Raw genomic sequence first — 18,133 nt, forward strand, 5'->3', positions numbered from 1 at the left:
GCTTCTACCGATTGAATGGTTTGATGAAGAGTTCGGATTGTGGCGATGCTTTGTGGTTCGCTGTCGGCAACATTGTGAGAAGTCCATTGAACCTTATCATTTAGAGGAAGGAGAAGTCGTAACAAGGTTTCCGTAGCTGAACCTGCACAAGGATCATTGTCGAAGCCTCACAAGTAGTGTGAGCCCGTGAATCTGCTTTACTCCTCAGGGGTGGCTAGAGGTGTTTGGTGTAATACCCCGAAAATTATTTCATATTTAATATATTTAATCTCTTAGAAAAATGGGTAAATTTTTCTTTCCTTTTTTCTTTCTTTTATGTAACCTATAAGTTACAAATCATTTTCACTTTTACCTTATTCCATTTTCAAGACGTCACATTTTCAAACCTTGCGAAAATAAAATTCTTAATACATTGAAGATAATTAAATGAACACAATTCTTTTCTGAATACTTCTCATTCATAAAATTCTTGAATAAATATAGAATTGATTACAGGGAAAAATCTAATCATCGCCACAAATAAAAAAACTTAAAATACAAAGAAAATAATGTCGGGGCATTGGCATTACAAAAAGTACCTCACACAGGTTCCTATCACAACAAAACAAAAGAGAAACCTCCTAAACTGGAGGTGCACTGGAAGCCTAGCTAGGGTCTTCCTCCACCTCCGAGTCATTAGAGATCTCAATGACCTCAACTGAATCTTCTATGCAGATAAGCTCTACACATCGTGGTTGTCTTCCTCCTCCTCCATTTCATACGCTCTCCAATCCATCGAGGGGTCCGAAGTGTAACCCCTTGGCATGGCCCCGTCTGTCTCTCTCGGTGCCGATCCTGATGATGAGAATCCTGTTTGGGGCCAGATCCTAACAACTTCTGGTACGCCTCGAGCTTCAACCGGTACAGCAAGTCCGGCGGTTGCAGGTCTTCTGTCGGGCAAAGTGCATGATGCCTCCGAAACTGCATAGTAAGGTGGTAGATGTAGAACTGAGTCATTGCTTACCCAATCCAGCTCTAGGTCGCAAGGACCTGTGTAAGTGTGTCCATTACCCTCAACACTCCATGTCCCCTCCTAGGACATAGTGAAGCGATAACCTCGGATCAATGCTCATGGGTCCATCTGAACATGCATACAAATACACCAGAAGAAAATAGATGGAGTGAAACATCAATGAAAAACTTGCCATTGACATCGTGGAATTACACAGAATAAGACAACACACGAGTACAGATATATCATGTGATCATACAAGCATATAATAACGATGAATGAAGTATAAAACTCGAGAATTTAGAATCAATATCGATGAATATAATGTATGCAATGCGATGCTTGAGTCCACCATCCTTACTCCTTTATCCTCCCAATAACTATTTGGAAATAACCGAGAGTACAGTTCCCATAACAAGCCGATTTGATCGCACCAACATTATTCATCGCAAGGATATATGATCGATCTGTTCCAATGGAACTGTCCATTTCAGGACGATGTCGTATCAAACACTTTCTGGGCTTCCCTCTCATCGATCCTGATTACAAAGAGGGATTGTCAGAGATCGTCTAGTTTGCGCTGTGAACTCTGTCCGATCCAACAGAATACCTCATCTAGGAATACATGGGACTCGTCTCACCTAGACTCTCCCTCAAGACTTTGCGGATGAATCACCCCCATCAACCCCGTCCCTCTCAACATCTCAGGGCTCATTCGTCTCCCGTACATTTCCTCTCCACTACTTCATTTTTTACCATGGATTTGCCCCCTAACTGAAATTAGAAAATTATGTCTTTTAATCCATCTTTTCTAGCGATCTGCCCATCCTAAGCCATCTCCCATCGGGAATGCTTCTAGTGGGTCCCGATCTTAACATATAAACAAAAGGAGAATAATTTCGGCACCACTACAAACCATCACTGAATTATCCTGGACGACTATCAAGCCAAGCCTCTTACGGTCAGACGATCTCGCTGCATGCGCACAACATATACTTCTCAGCACCACTGCGAACCATCGCTGAATCATCCTGGACGACTCCTCTAGCCAAGCCTCTTACGGTCAAACAATCTCACTGCGTGGGCATAAGTGTTAATTTCATAGTCATGAAAATAAATCCTAAGGTAAGACTTTCTACTACTTTAATATCCAAAACTTCATAACACTTTAAGTTTATGAAGTCAAGACTTTAATAAATCATCTTTTATCCCAAATAATTATTTTAACTTGGAACAAAACCTCATACTATCATCCTTCTTCTTTACAAACAAAACTAGAGCACCCCACGGAAAAACACTCAGTCTGATGAACTGTTTTTGCAGTAGATCCTCCAATTGTTTCTTCAACTCTGTCAACTCTAGCGATGCCATCCTATAGGGAGCTATAGAGATTGGTCCAACCATTTGAAATATGAGTGCATCATATTTGAATGAGTTAATCCTCTAATTGTAAGTTCCTATCTGGAAAACTTTGATTGTCGGGCTTTAGAGTATGAATCATCTTAAAACTTGCCCTAGTTTGAGAGGCTTCCAGTTTTCTTTTGCTTTTAGTGCTCTTTACTTCATGCATAATGTAACACCCCGAAAATAATTTCTATTTAATATATTTAATCTCTTAGAAAAATGGGTAAATTTTTCTTTCCTTTTTTTTCCTTTTATGTAACCTATAACTTACAAATCATTTTCACTTTTACCTTATTCCATTTTCAAGACGTCACATTTTCAAACCTTGCGGAAATAAAATTCTTAATACATTGAACATAATTAAATGAATACAATTCTTTTCTGAATACTTCTCATTCATAAAATTCTTGAATAAATACAGAATTGTTTAAGGGAAAAATCTAATCATGGCCACAAATAAAAAAACTAAAAATACAAACAAAATATTGTCGGGGCATTGGCAATACAAAAAGTACCTCACACAGGTTCCTATCACAACAAAACAAAAGAGAATCCTCCTATACCGAAGGTGCACTAGAAGCCTCGCTAGGTTCTTCCTCCACCTCCGAGTCAGAAAAGATCTCAATGACCTCAACTGAATCTTCTATGCAGATAAGCTCTACACAATCGTCGTTATCTTCCGCCTCCTCGACTTTATTCGCACTCCAATCCATCGAGGGGTCTGAGGTGTACAAAAAGTTGTTCCAAAAACTCATTTGTTATGGTAAGCATACCTATAATCAAACTTTTACGTCCGACTTGAACCACTAAATTCAAATCCCTAAACTCCTCCATCAGCTTCATTTCTCTGACCATCATGGTTGAAATGTGCAAAGACTGCCTACTCAATGCATCAGCCACCATATTAGCTTTTTCGGGATGGTACTGAAGATAAAAATCCTAGTCCTTGAGGAATTCCATCCATCATCTTTGTCTCATGTTCAGTTCCTTCTGGTCGAACAGGTACTTCAGACTCTTGTGGTCACTGAAAACTTCGACTCTCACACCATACAGATGGTGTCTCCACCCCTTGAGGGAAAACACGATTGCAGCTAGTTCCAGATTGTGCGTTCGGTAGTTCTACTCCTGTCTCTTTAACTGCCTTGACGCTTAAGCCACTACTTTCCTTTGTTGCATCAACACACAACTTAATCCTTGCTTCGACGCGTCACAATATACGTTGTAGTTTTCGTTGGGATCTGGCAACACTAATACAGGCGTTATGGTCAACCTCTCCTTGAACTCTTGAAAACTTGATTCACACTTTGTCGTCCAGACAACGGCTTTGTCCTTCCTCGTTAGTGTTGTTAGCGGCAAGGATAACTTTGAAAATCCTTCAATGAATTTTCAATAGTACCCGCTAATCCGAGAAAGCTTCTGATCTTCGTCACCAACTTCGGAGAATTCCATTCCATTATCGTCTCCACTTTCAGAGGATCCACGACAATTCCTCCTTTCCAGATTACATGACCGAGAAAATTTATCGACTCTAGCCAAAACTCACACTTTGAAAATTTTGCATAGAATTGATTGTCCTTCAAAATCTGCAATACCACTCGCATATGTTCGACATGTTCATCTTGATTATTTGAATATATCAGGATATCATCGATAAACACGACTACAAAGGTGTCGAGGTATGGATGAAAAATCATGTTCATGTAATCCATGAATACTGCAGGGGTGTTGGTCACACCAAATGGCATTACAAGGTATTCGTTATCTCCATAATGCGTCCAAAAAGCTATTTTTGGAATGTCTTCCGACTTTACGCATATTTGATGATACCCCGATGGAAGATTGATCTTTGAAAATATTGTAGCTCCTCTAGCTGGTCCATCAAGTCATCAATCCTTGGCAACAGATACTTGTTCTTAATGGTCGCCTTGTTTAGTTGTCGGTAGTTGGTACACAACCTCATACTATCGTCCTTCTTCATTACTAACAAAACTGGAGCACCATACGGAGAAACACTCGATCTGACGAACTGCTTCTGCAGTAGATCCTCCAATTGTTTCTTCATCTCTGTCAACTCTAACGGTGCCATCCTATAGGGAGCTATAGATATTGGTCCAACCATTTGAAATCTGAGTGCATCAGATTTGAATGAGTTAATCCTCTAATCGTAAGTTCATAACATTTACATCTTCAAACGAAGATCAGAAACAATCAAACAATCACACAAAGTCACACAAGAAAGTATGTAAGGTCATGCTCAGGCCGGATAGGATTGAACCACTCTGATACCACTTTATGCATCCCCCCAAAAATCATTTCATATTTAATATATTTAATCTCTTAGAAAAATGTGTAAAATTGTCTTTTATGTAACCTATTGTAACGCCCCAAAAATCATTTCATATTTAATATATTTAATCTCTTAGAAAAATGTGTAAAATTGTCTTTTATGTAACCTATAACTTACATATAATTTTCACTTTTACCTTATTCCATTTACAAGATTGTCAAATTTTCAAACCTTGCAGAAATAAAATTCTTAATACATTGAAGATAATTAAATGAACACAATTCTTTTCTAAATACTTCTCATTCATAAAATTCTTGAATAAATACAGAATTGTTTACATGGTGAAATCTAATCATCGCCACAAATAAAAAAAACTAAAAACACAAAGGAAATAATGTCAAGGCATTGGCATTACAAAAAAGTACCTCACACAGGTTCCTATCACAACAAAACAAAAGAGAAACCTCCTAAACTGGGCGTGCACTGGAAGCCTCGCTAGGGTCTTCCTCCACCTCCGAGTTAGAAGAGATCTCAACAACCTCAAATGAATCTTCTTTGCAGATAAGCTCTACACACTCGATGTTGTCTTCCTCCTCCTCTTCCTCCACTTCATCCGCTCCCCAATCCATCGAGGGGTCCAGGGTGTACCCCTTGGCATAGCCCCGTCTGTCTCTCTTGGTGCCGATCCTAATGTTGAGAATTCTGTTTGGGGTCAGGTCCTAACAACTTTTGGTACACCTCGAGCTTCAACCGATACAGAAAGTTCAGCGGTTGCAGGTCTTCGGTCGGGCAAAGTGAATGATGCCTCCCGAACTGCATAGTAAGGTGGAAGATGCAGAACTGAGCCATTGCTTACCCAATCCAGCTCTAGGTTGCAAGGACATGTGTAAGTGTGTCGATTACCCTCAACACTCCATATCCCCTCCTGGAACATAGTGAAGTGATAACCTCAGATCAGTGCTGATGGGTTCATCTGAATACGTTTATAAATACACCAGAACAAAAGAGAGGGAGTAAAACATCTATGAAAAACTTGTCATCGACTTCGTCGAATTATACGGAATAATACACCAAGACAACACACGAGTACATATATATCATGTGATCATACAAGCATATAATAATGAGGAATGAAGTATAAAACTCTAGAATTTAGAATCAATATCGAAGAATATCGTGTGTGCAATGCGATGCATGAGTCCACCATCCTTACTCCTTTATCCTCCCAATAACTATTCGGAAATAACTTCGAGTACAGTTCCCATAAAAATCCGATTTTATGGCACCAAAATATTCCTCGCAAGGATATATGATCGATATGTTCCAACGGAACTATCCATTTCAGGATGGTGTCGTGTCAAACACTTTCTGGTCATCCCTCTCATTGATCCTGATTGCAAAGAGGGGTTGTTAGAGATCGTCTAGTTTGTGTTGTGAGCAATGTCCGATCCAACATAATACCTCACCTTGGAAACGGCTCAGCCAAAGGTAGAGTCCAACGGCTGGAAGAGCCCCACACGTCGTGTGGTGTCCGGTGCGCCCCCAGCGGCCCTTGAATATCCGGAGGACTGAGTGCCTCCCACGCCCGATCGTACTCATAACCGCATCAGGTCTCCAAGGTGAACAACCTCTTGTCGATGGTACAATGTAGGTAAATGAAGTCGGCAAAATGGATCTGTAACCTCGGGAAAAGGATTGGCTCTAAGGGCTTGGCACGGCGATCCTAGTCCCCAACCCGTTGGCTGTCGTGGCGAGAGTGGGTCGCCATATGCCAGTCGGAGGACAGATTGGGAACGAGCCCTTCGGATGTTGACGCGAAGCATTAAGATGATCCCTGTGGATGTTGACGCAATGTGATTTCTGCCTAGTGCTCTGAATGTCAAAGTGAAAAAATTATACCAAGAAAGGGTAAACGGCGGGAGTAACTGACTATGACTCTCTTAAGGTAGCCAAATGCCTCGTCATCTAATCAGTGACGCACATGAATGGATTAATGAGATTCCCATTGTGCTTATCTACTATCCAACGTCACCGCAGCCAAGGGTACTGGCTTGGCAGAATCAGCAGGGAAAGAAGACCCTATTGAGCTTGACTCTAGTCCGACTTTGTGAAATGACTTGAGAGGTGTAGGATAAGTGGGAGCTGGAAATAGCAAAAGTGAAAAACCACTACTTTTAACGTTATTTTCTTATTCCGTGAATCGGAGGCGGGGCGCAACACCTGTATTTGGACCCAAGGTCAGCCTCGGTTGGTCGATCCGAGCGGAATACATTGTCAAGTGGGGAGTTTGGCTGGGGTGGCACATCTATTAAAAGATAACATAAGTGCCCTAAGATGAGCTCAACGAGAACATAAATCTCGTATGGAACAAAAGGGTAAGAGCTCTTTTGATTCTGATTTCCAGTACGAATACGAACCATGAAAGCGTGGCCTATCAATCCTTTAATCCTTTAGAATTTGAAGCTAGAGGTGTCAGAAAACTTACCATAGGGATAACTGGCTTGTGGCAGCCAAGTGTTCATAGCGACGTTGCTTTTTGATCCTTCGATGTCGACTCTTCCTATCATTGTGAAGCATAATTCACCAAGTCTTGGATTGTTCACCCACCAATAGAGAATGTGAGCTGGGTTTAGACCATCGTGAGACAGGTTAGTTTTATCCTACTTATGAAAATTTATCGGCTTGGAGAAAAATCATGTAACTTCATTGACCACTATCTCCTATTCTTATAAGCACATGTGCAAAACCTCATGGCAAAATTCGACTTCTAGCCTAAAAAACCCACTATGTCTTCCCAAAAAAAGGTTTTCCGGTGGTGTAGAGTAGGCTTCTGCATATTAGCCTACTATATCGGGGCAAGCTGCCTTCCTGCCCACACACCTTGGTGGGTCAGGATGGCGAGCCATGGGGCTCCCTCGAACGCCCCTGCAAGCTATCCCTAGGCATGCTGGTGTGTTTTTCCATAGCGTTGTGGGCAATTCGACTGTGTCATCTTCCATGCTGAATCTCGGCCGCACGCGTCCAAGTGCAGGATGGTGCTTTGGCTTGGTGTTGTCCGACACCTAGGACTTATCTGGGATGCATTGAGGGCTTGGACTGTTCCTCGCGGATCAAATCGGATTTCTTGATGCGAAAGTCTCTTTTTTCAAGGTGCCGGCATCATCACACAGTACCGAGTTGGGTAGTTGCGGGCATTGCTCGGACGTGCCGAGGCTTCTAGTGTTCCATGTTCTGCACATAAGGATGTGGTGTTAGGTGATGCCTTTAGTAGCACAGCCGGAGCACGAAGAGACACAAGTCCAGTCAACCAGAATTGTGTTGTGGGTAGGTTGGCATGGTTTTAGTCTAGGTGCGGTCGTGTATGTCTCATGTAACAAAGTGTCTTGTGTAGGCATGTCCCTCGAGAACTGTGTGGTGTTGAGGTGCTGGTTTGGTCACACGGTGCTGGTTCAGTAGTTGCGGGCTTCCTTCTGACTTCTCGAGGCTTCTAGTGTGTCCCGTTGTGCACAAAAGGATGTGGTGTTGGGTGAAGCCCTTAGGGGTAGATCCGCAGCATGAAGGGTCCTAATTCCAATCACCCTGAAGTGTGTTGTCGACAGGTTTGCACAGTTGAGGTCAAGGTGCGATCGTGTTTGACTCGAGCACGGAATGTGGCTTGCGTAGGCTCGTCTCTCGGGAAAGAGTGGTCCATTGACGTGTTGGTTTGGTCGCACAATGTCGAGTGGGTTAGTTGCGTCTATCATGTTGACATTCCGACGCTTCTAATGTTACCCGTTCTGCACGGAAGGATGTCATGATGCCTTTAGTGGCACAACCACAACACGAAGGAGTACAACTCCAATCATCCGGAAGTGTGTTGTGGTCGAGTTTGCATGTTTTGAAGTCTCTATGCGGTCGTGTCTGATCCAAGCTAAACTATGCGGTGTTTGGGCTCGTGCCCCGCTAAACTGTGATCTGGTGATGATCTGGATTGGTGACACGGTGGCGAGGTATGTACATGTGGGAATTCTGTGGATGTGCCCAGGCTTCTTGTGTGGCCCATTGTGCATTGAAGGATTAGGTGATGCCTTCACGGAAGTACATGAGAGGCCCACCACTGAGAAGCAGTAGGGGGCTTTTGCCCCACAATGTCTCGTTCGGTTTGTGATCTGCTCTGGTTAGGAGATTTATGTGGATGCCTTGAAGCACCCTTCTCTACTTGGTGCTCCAAGAGTATTTTGAGTGACTTAAATAGTAGGGCACTTCAGAACAGGCTGAGTGGACTTGCTGTTATGACCCACTTTGATTTTTCTCCTGTCACTTTGTTTTGTGCCACCAGCCTTCAACTTTTTAAGCTTTAGTTCGTACACCCAATGAGGATTGTGGAGTAGCAACTCGTGTGTGCGATTAGTCGAATTGGTGCAACAAAAATCCACAATGGGCGCATAGTCCCTTGTTCGAGTGGCAGGTGAAATAGATTTGTGCCATACACACTTTCCAAGTGGTAGGTGAAAGTGATGGCACATGTTCCGAGTGGTTAATGAAAGTGACCCGTTCCTTGCATGAGATTCTTGCTTCAGTCGCATTCCATATTTCGGTGAATACAACATAAGACGTCGACCCCTTCAAGAATTGCCTCCATATTTGGAGGGGAACCCAAAAAAAAATTTCCATGGTTGGCAGCAAAGTCTAAAGTCATAATTCAACTCCTATCCGATGTTGCCCGTCATGGCACCATGGCGTGTGCCACACTTTGGTGGAAAATCATTTGGCAAATGTTTAGGAATAATATTCCAAGCATTCTTGCAAACGAATTACTCAAAAAACATGGTACACACATATTTTCTAATTTTCAGGACTTATGTAATGCTCGTCGCTTAAAAAAATTACGAAAAATTATCGACTTGGCGAAAAATTGTGAAACTTCGGGAAAAAATTCGACCTCCAGCCTCAAGAAACCCAGTATGTCTTCCCAGAGAAAAGGATATCCGACTCGAAATTCTTGATGTGTGCGTCTCACTTGTCGAGGTTCTGGTTTGGTGACTCAGTGACGGGTTTGATAGTTGCTGGAGGCGGGCGTTCTGAGGCTTCTAGTGTGACCCTTTTTGCACGGAAGGATGTGCTGTTAGGTGAAGCCTTCAGGGGCATAGCCGTAGCACGAAGGGGCGCAATTCTAATCATCCGGAAGTGAGTTGCTGGCTGGTTTGCACGGTTGAAGTCAAGGTGCAGTCATCTGTGATGCTAGCAAAAATGTGCCTCGAGTAGGCTTGTCCCTCAGAATGTGTTGTTGTTGAGGTGTTGGATTGGTCCCACAGTGCGGAATTGGTAGTTACGACATCCCATGGACGTTACGAGGCTTCTATTGTGACCAGTCCTGCACGGAAGGATGTGGTGTTGGGCGAAGCCCTTAGGGGCACAACTGTAGCATCAAGGGGTGCAAGCCCAATCATCTGGAAGTAGTGTGTTTGCGGCTAGTTTTCATGGTTGGGGTCAAGGTGCGATGGTGTAAGACGCACGCAACAATGTTGTGCATTGTAGGCTTGTCCCATTGAAATACGTGCGCACCTCAAGAAATATGTGCGCACCTAGGCGTATATGTTGCATGTGAGACCCTTTTCTCCATGGAAGGACGTGGTGTTAGGTGATGCCCTAAGGGCTGAGCCGCACCATGTATAAGGGAGAGCCTGTTCGTCGGAAGTGCATTGCAGGTGGATTTGGCCGTCGGATAAAATTTGAACCCTAGTTTATATCTATTTTGGCGGTTACCTTTTCTGTTCGCGCCCGACATAGCGGATCCGGCAGCACTAGGTGTTTCCATTGGCTTGCTTTCCATTGGCATTGCGGGGAGTGGTTCGTATCGTATTGTCGAGTCTGTCTAACGGGAGGGCGTGTGAGTGGCAATTGGTATGTTTGTGTTGTCTGGCTCCATGATAATGGTCATCGAACTTTCAGCACACAACCCTTCCCATGTTCGCCTTGTGTCATTTCGGCCACAGCGTTCAATTGTGGTTCTTGTGTTGCCTACCTATTAAGTGGTATTCATGCACCTCTTATGACCCATTCCATCCAGAACCCTTCTAGAGGTCATTGGAGGATTTGGAAGTGATGTATTAGCTGTGAATTGTGATGGCTTGCGTTCTCACACGTGTCTAGTGTTCCCATGGATGCAGTGCATGCGGCGTATGCAGACTGATGAGTCTGCCCCTTTGGGTCCCTTTGATTTATCGGTTTCCTTGAATAACACTTTGTCGTGGTGTCGGTCTTGCTTAACCGTTTGCAGTAGCATAACTTGCACGTCGAGCAAAGTTGTTGATGGATACTACATGGTTGATCCTGCCAGTAGTCATATGCTTGTCTCGAAGATTAAGCCATGCATGTGTAAGTATGAACTAATTCAGACTCTGAAACTGCGAATGGCTCATTAAGTTAGTTATAGTTTGTTTGATGATATCTACTACTCGGATAACCATAATAATTCTAGAGCTAATACGTGCAACAAACCCCGACTTCTGGAAGGGATGCATTTATTAGATAAAAGGTCGACGCAGGCTCTGCTTATTGCTTTGATGATTCATGATAACTCGTCAGATTGCATGGCATTTGTGTCGGCGAAGTATCATTCAAATTTCTGCCCTATCAAGTTTTGATGGTTGGATAGTGGCCTACCATGGTGGTGACGGGTGACGGAGAATTAGGGTTCCATTTTGGAGAGGGAGCCTAAGAAACAGCTACCACATCCAAGGAAGGCAGCAAGCACTCAAATTACCCAATCCTGACACGGGGAGGTAGTGACAATAAATAACAATACCGGGCTCATTGTGTCTGGTACTTGAAATGTGTGCAATCTAAATACCTTAACGAGGATCCATTGAAGGGCAGTCTAGTGCCAGCAGCCGCGGTAATTCCAGCTCCAATAGCGTATATTTAAGTTATTATAGTGAAAATGCTCGTAATTGGACCTTTGGTTGGGTCGATCGGTCCGCCATTGGTGTGCACCAGTCGGCTCGTCCCTTCTACCAGCGATATGCTCTTGGCCTTAACTGGTCGGGTCATGCCTCCGACGTTGTTACTTTGAAGAAATTAGAGTGCTCAAAGCAAGCCTACGCTCGGGATACATTAGCATGGGATAACACCATAAGATTTTGATCCTATTATGTTGGCCTTCGGATCGGACTAATGATTAACAAGGACAGTCAGGGGCATTCGTATTTCATAGTCAGAGGTGAAATTCTTGGATTTATGAAAGACGAACAACTGCGAAAGCATTTGCCAAGGATGTTTTCATTAATCAACAACGAAAGTTGGGGGCTCGAAGATGATTAGATACCATCCTAGTCTCAACCATAAACGATGTTGACCAGGGATCAACAGATGTTGCTTTTAGGACTCTACTGGCACCTTATGAGAAATCAAAGTCTTTCGGTTCTGTCGCAAGGCTGAAACTTAAAGGAATTGACGGAAGGGCACCACCAGGAGTGGAGCCTGCGGCTTAATTTGACTCAACACGGGGAAACTTACCAGGTCCAGACATAGTAAGGATTGACAGACTGAGAGCTCTTTCTTGATTCTATGGGTGGTGGTGCATGGCCGTTCTTAGTTGGTGGAGTGATTTGTCTGGTTAATTTCGTTACTGAACGAGACCTCAGCCTGCTAACTAGCTATGTTGAGGTAACCCTCCATGGCCAGATTCATAGAGGGACTATGGCCACTTAGGCCACAAAAGTTTGAGGCAATAACAGGTCTATGATGCCCTTAGATCTTTTGGGCCGCACGCGCGCTACACTAATGTATTCAACCAGTTTATAGCCTTGGCTGATAGGCCTGGGTAATCTTTGAAATTCCATCGTGATCGGGATAGATCATTGCAATTGTTGGTCTTCAACGAGGAATTCCTAGTAAGTGCGAGTCATCAGCTCACGTTGACTATGTCCCTTCCCTTTGTAGACACTGCTTGTCGCTTCTACCGATTGAATGGTCCGGTGAAGTGTTTGAATTGCCACGACGTGGCGGTTCCCTGTCGGCGACGTTGTGAGAAGTCCATTGAACCTTATCATTTAGAGAAGGAGAAGTCGTAACAAGGTATTCGTAGGTGAACCTGCGAAAGGATCATTGTCGAAGCCTCACAAGCAAGGTGACCCCGTGAATCTGTTTTACTCCTCAAGGGTAGCTAGAGGTGTTTGGCACCACGGTCCCCCTCATGTCAGGAGGCACCACACCCTCTACGGTATCCTCCTGGCCTAGTAACAAAACCCCAGCGTGGAACGCACATAGGAAATTGAAATCGTTTAGTTCGCCCTCGTCAACCCAAAGACGGTGCTCGTGCGGGCATAGTTGTGACACGCTTATCCTAAAGACTCTCGACAACGGATATCTCGACTCTTGCATCGACAAAGAACATAGCGAAATGCGATACTTGGTGTGAATTGCAGAATCCCATGAACCATCGAGTCTTTGAACGCAAGTTGCACCCGAAGCCATTAGGGCGAGGGCACGCCTGCCTAGGTGTTGCACATCGTTGCCCCATGCTAGGCACCAAGAGGGGCGAATGTTGGCTTCCTACAAGCAATGTCTCACGGTTGGTTGAAAACTGAGTCCGCGGTGGAGGACGTTGTGATGGATGGTGGTTGAGCTAATGCTCGAGACTGATCGTGTGTGTCACTCCCACTAGCTTTGTGACTCTTTGACCCATGGGGATATGTTGGCCTCCTAATACGGGAACCTCAGGTGAGGCGCAGCTACCTGCTGAGTTTCAGTATATCAATAAGCGGAGGAAAAGAAACTAACAAGGATCCCCTTAGTAACGGTGAGCGAACTGGGAAAATCCCATCATGAGAATCGGTCGCCCTCGGTGTCTGAATTGTAGTCTGGAGAAGCGTCATCAGCAGCGGACCGGGCCCAAGTCCCCTAGAAGGGGGTGCCGGAGAGGGTGAGAGCCTCGTCGTGCATAGACCATGTTGTACCACGAGCCGCTATCGGCGAGTTGGGTTGTTTGGGAATGCAGCCCCAATTGGGCGGTAAATTCCATCGAAGGCTAAATACAGGCGAGAGACCGATAGCGAACAAGTACCGCAAGGCGAAGATGAAGGACTTTGAAAAGAGAGTCATAGAGTGCTTGAAATTGTCGGGAGGGAAGCGGCTGGGGGCTGGCGATGTGCCTCAGTCGGATTTGGAACGAGGAGAGCCAGTCCGCCAATCGACTTGGGGCATGGACTGACGCGAATTGTGATGGTGGCCCAAGCCCAGGCTGTTGACATGCTCATGAAGACGTCATCATCGCGATTGTGGTAGGAAATGCGCGTCGTTTCGTGTGCTTCGGCTCCTGCGTGCTCCGGGCGTCGACCTGTAGGCTCCCTATTCGGCCCATCTTGAAACACATACCAAGAAGTCTGACATGTGTGCGACCTAGAGGGCAAGTAAACCCGAGAAGCACAATGAAGCTGATTGGTGGGATCCCCTTGTGGGTTGCACCACCGACCGACCCTGATCTTCTTTGCAGGGTTTGAGTGAGAGCATACCTATCGGGACCCGAAATATGGTGAACTATGCCTGAGCGGAGCGAGACCAGAGGAAACTCTGGTGGAGGCCAGCAACGATACTGACGTGCCAATCGTTCGTCTGACTTGGGTATAGGGGCGAAAGACTAATCGAACTGTCTAGTAGCTTGTTCCCTCCGAAGTTTCACTCAGGATAGCTAGAGCCTGTAGGTGAGTTCTATCGGGTAAAGCTAATGATTAGAGGCATCGAGGGTGCAACGCCCTCGACCTATTCTCAAACTTTAAATAGGTAGGACGATATGGCTGCTTTGTTGAGCCACTCCATGGAATTGAGAGCTGCAAGTGGGCCTTTTTTGGTAAGCAGAACTGGCGTTGCGGGATGAACCGGAAGTTGGGTTACGGTGCCCAACTGTGTGCTAACCTAGACCCCACAAAGGGTGTTGGTCGATTAAGATAGCATGACGCTAGTCATGGAAGTCAAAATCCGATAAGGAGTTTGTAACAACTTACCTGCCGAATCAACTAGCCCCGAAAATGGAAGGCGCTAAAGCGTGCGACCCATACCCGGCCATCGGGACAAGGGCCATGCCCCAATGAGTAGGAGGACGCGACGGTCGCTGCAAAACCTATAGCGTGAGCCCGGACGGAATGGTCGTCGGTGTAGATCTTAGTGGTAGTAGCAAATATTCAAATGAGAACATTGAAGGCCGAAGAGGGGAAAGGTTCCATGTGAATGACACTTGCACATGGGTTAGTCGATCCTAAGGGATGAGGAAAGCCCGTCTGATAGTGCTCTAAGCGCGCACTCCGAAAGGGAATTGGGTTAAAATTCCTGAACCGGGATGTGGCGGCTGACTACAACGTTAGGGAGTCCGGAGACGACGACGGGGGCCCGGAAAGAGTTATCTTTTCTGTTTAATATCCTTCCCACCCTAGAAACAACTCAACCGGAGGTGGGGTCCAGCGGCTGGAAGAGCACCGCACGTCACGTGATGTTTGCTGCGCCCCCGATGGCCCTTGAAAATCCAGAGGACCGAGTGCCTCCCACGCCCGGTCTTACTCATAACTGCATCAGGTCTCCAAGGTGAACAACCTCTAGTCGATGGAACAATGTAGGCAAGGGAAGTTTTCAAAATGGATCTGTAACCTTGAGAAAAGGATTGGCTCTGAGGGATGGGCATGAAGGTCCCAGTCCCTAACCCGTCGGCTGTCGGTGGACTGCTCAAGATGCTCTTATGGCGAGAGTGGGTCGCTGCGTGCCGGTCGGGGGACGGATTGGGAATGGGCCCTTCGGGGCCTCTTCCCCAGACATCAAACAGTCGACTCAAAACTGGTACAGACAAGGGGAATCTGACTGTTTAATAAAAACAAAGCATTGCGATGGTTCGTGACGATGTGGATGCAATGTGATTTCTGCCCAGTGCTCTAAATGTCAAAGTGAAGAAATTCAACTAAGCGTGGGTAAACGGCAGGAGTAACTATGACTCTCTTAAAGTAGCCAAATGACTCGTCAACTAATTAGTGATGCGCATGAATGGAGTAACGATATTCCCATTGTCCCTATCTACTATCCAGCGAAACCGCAGCCAAGGGAACGGGCTTGGCGGAATCAGCAGGGAAAGAAGACCCTGTTGAGCATGACTCTAGTCCGACTTTGTGAAATGACTTGAGAGGTGTAGGAGAAGTGGGAGTTGGAAACAGAGGAACTGAAATACCACTACTTTTAACATTATTTTAGTTATTCCGTGAATCGGAGGCGTGGTGCAGCCCCTATTTTTGGACCCAAGGTCGGCCTCAGTCGGTCGATCCGGGCGGAAGACATTGTCAGGTGGGGAGTTTGGCTGGGGCGGCACATCTGTTAATAGATAACGCATGTGTCCTAAGATGGGCTCAACGAGAACAAAAATCTTGTGTGGAACAAAAGGGTAAAAGCTCGTTTGATTCTGATTTCTAGTACGAATACTGTTAGGTATCAGTGACAGAATACACCTAGAAGGGGGTGAATAGGTGTCGCGGCTCCCACTTACCACTATATGCCCCAGAACCCTATTCTGGAAAATCATCCAGTTAATCGATTAAAGCTATGACTTAATCGATTAAGTCACATAGAATTAGCAATTGCTTAATGGCTCAATTACACAGCCAATTACAGATTATACAGAAATGATATAGCATATATATTTGAACACAAATGATCTTTATTTGGCAGTAACACTATATTCAAAATATCAGCTACAATAGGCAATTAAAAGCTACTTGAACGCTACCTTCTTGAATTCCCAGAACCTCTACCTTGGTTTGACATTATCAAAAAGATAAACTAAATGAAACTTTGGTCAAAAGTAAGAAGAGATATGAAGTGAACTCAAACTGTAATTGATCAATTAATTTTGAGAATGTAATTAATTAACCAGTTGATGAAATAATTGAACAAGCGCATACATTTACCAACATTTAATCGATTAAAACAGCAGGTTAATCGATTAAACCAATAGAATACAACAATATGACAGATTTAATGGTGTGTAGGGTTATACATGAATCAATCAAGCATGGAATGATCAAGCATTTACATTATAGCATTCAAACGGTAGGCTCAATCAAACATAAGATGTACATATAACCAAACATGATCAAGAACCATTAAACATGCAATCATGCTATTTGACATATATAAACAAAAGGAAACCACAATAGGAATGATTTAAGTTCAATTGGCATGCATATCAAGTCATAAAATTGCAGCAATAATAGATAGTTAGAGTTACAATCCAGAAAGCAAAGACAAAAATATGTCTCGAAATTACAAAGTAGCATAAATCCTGAAAATTAGCCATATAGAAGGACTAAACCAAGGGAATCTAAGATCTAAGGCCCTATAATCTAGGGATGCAGAGGAGGATCTCTGTTATCAGATACGGTCAGACTACTATCACCCCGGATGAGGAATTTCACATTCTCAAACTCTGCACAAAACTCTCATTCTATGCCTCAGCAGTGTTATGCACAAAGCTCCTCATAGCCTGATAGTGGTTATCGAAGCACCCTGACGCTCCTCAAATTTTTCCAAATCAGTATGGTAGGAGTCCTTTAAAGACTGAAAGTATAAGTCCATCCCGTTCTTCAGCCTTTGCTCCATGGCATCCTCTTAATCAAGATGTACGCAATCAAATAGTGAAGCAATCTATTCTCTACCAATAAAGAACCAGCTTTAGTCAGTTCTCCCTTAACATATAGATGGGGACCTCTCAGACATGATTTATATACCTCAGCATCATCGAAATCAGCAAGCCATTCACAATCACCTAGGCTAACATCGGTAGTGGATAAGCCACCCACATTCATAAAAATGCTACTATCCATCTCAAACAGATTTCTCGAAATCATAGACAAATATCTACCATCCTTATAACGGAAGTTGGCGTAAAATTCCCTAATCAAAGCGGGATACAAATTACCCGTTAATTCCAAAAACATTACAGCTCCCTAAGCCTGCATACCTTGCGGAAATTTGAAATTTTGTTCCGCCATCCAGGTAAGATCAACGTACCTTATGTGATTAGTAGATCCGAAGATTATATCATCAACATATATTTGAACTAAAAGCACATGATTATCTAATCTACGAATAAAGAGGGTAGTATCAACCATACCCCTTTTCCATAAAGGCCTTTTTGAGCTTATATACATGGTTCAGATACTTCAAATTTTCAAAGCCAGGAGGTTGATCTACATATACCTCCTCTTGAATGTAGCCATTCAAGAAGGCGCTCTTGACATCCATTTGACAGAGCTTGAAGTTAATAATTGATGCAAAGGATAAAAGCATCCTTATGGCCTCTAATCTGGCTACAGGAGCGTAGGTCTCATCATAATCGATGCCCTCCTCCTTGTTCTAGCCTTTGGCCACTAAGCAAGCTTTATTTCTAATTATCAAGCTAGATTCATCCAATTTATTACGAAAGACCCATCTAGTAC

The 18,133-nt window shown here is 44.2% G+C and overlaps 4 long non-coding RNA genes across 4 annotated transcripts in view; 3 read left to right on the forward strand and 1 right to left on the reverse strand.

Annotated features, from left to right (window-relative positions):
* Positions 1-11,256, reverse strand: part of LOC109335788 — a 22,893-nt gene extending 11,637 nt beyond the window's left edge. Inside the window, exons 1-2 of the long non-coding RNA XR_002106253.1 lie at positions 10,982-11,256; positions 1,633-1,639 (exon numbers count right to left, since the gene is read on the reverse strand). This is a non-coding gene — a long non-coding RNA (uncharacterized LOC109335788). The remainder of the gene's footprint in view (positions 1-1,632; positions 1,640-10,981) is intronic.
* LOC109335787 overlaps positions 1-12,291 on the forward strand; it is an 18,511-nt gene extending 6,220 nt beyond the window's left edge. The window contains exon 2 of the long non-coding RNA XR_002106252.1: positions 12,097-12,291. This is a non-coding gene — a long non-coding RNA (uncharacterized LOC109335787). The remainder of the gene's footprint in view (positions 1-12,096) is intronic.
* LOC109335792 overlaps positions 1-18,133 on the forward strand; it is a 72,343-nt gene that overhangs the window by 20,483 nt on the left and 33,727 nt on the right. The gene's annotated exons all lie outside the window — the stretch shown is intronic.
* Positions 12,488-18,133, forward strand: part of LOC109335789 — a 13,450-nt gene continuing 7,804 nt past the window's right edge. Inside the window, exon 1 of the long non-coding RNA XR_002106254.1 lies at positions 12,488-12,566. This is a non-coding gene — a long non-coding RNA (uncharacterized LOC109335789). The remainder of the gene's footprint in view (positions 12,567-18,133) is intronic.

This window comes from Lupinus angustifolius, chromosome LG20, assembly GCF_001865875.1.
Source record: "Lupinus angustifolius cultivar Tanjil chromosome LG20, LupAngTanjil_v1.0, whole genome shotgun sequence".
NCBI classification, from domain to species: Eukaryota; Viridiplantae; Streptophyta; class Magnoliopsida; order Fabales; family Fabaceae; genus Lupinus; species Lupinus angustifolius.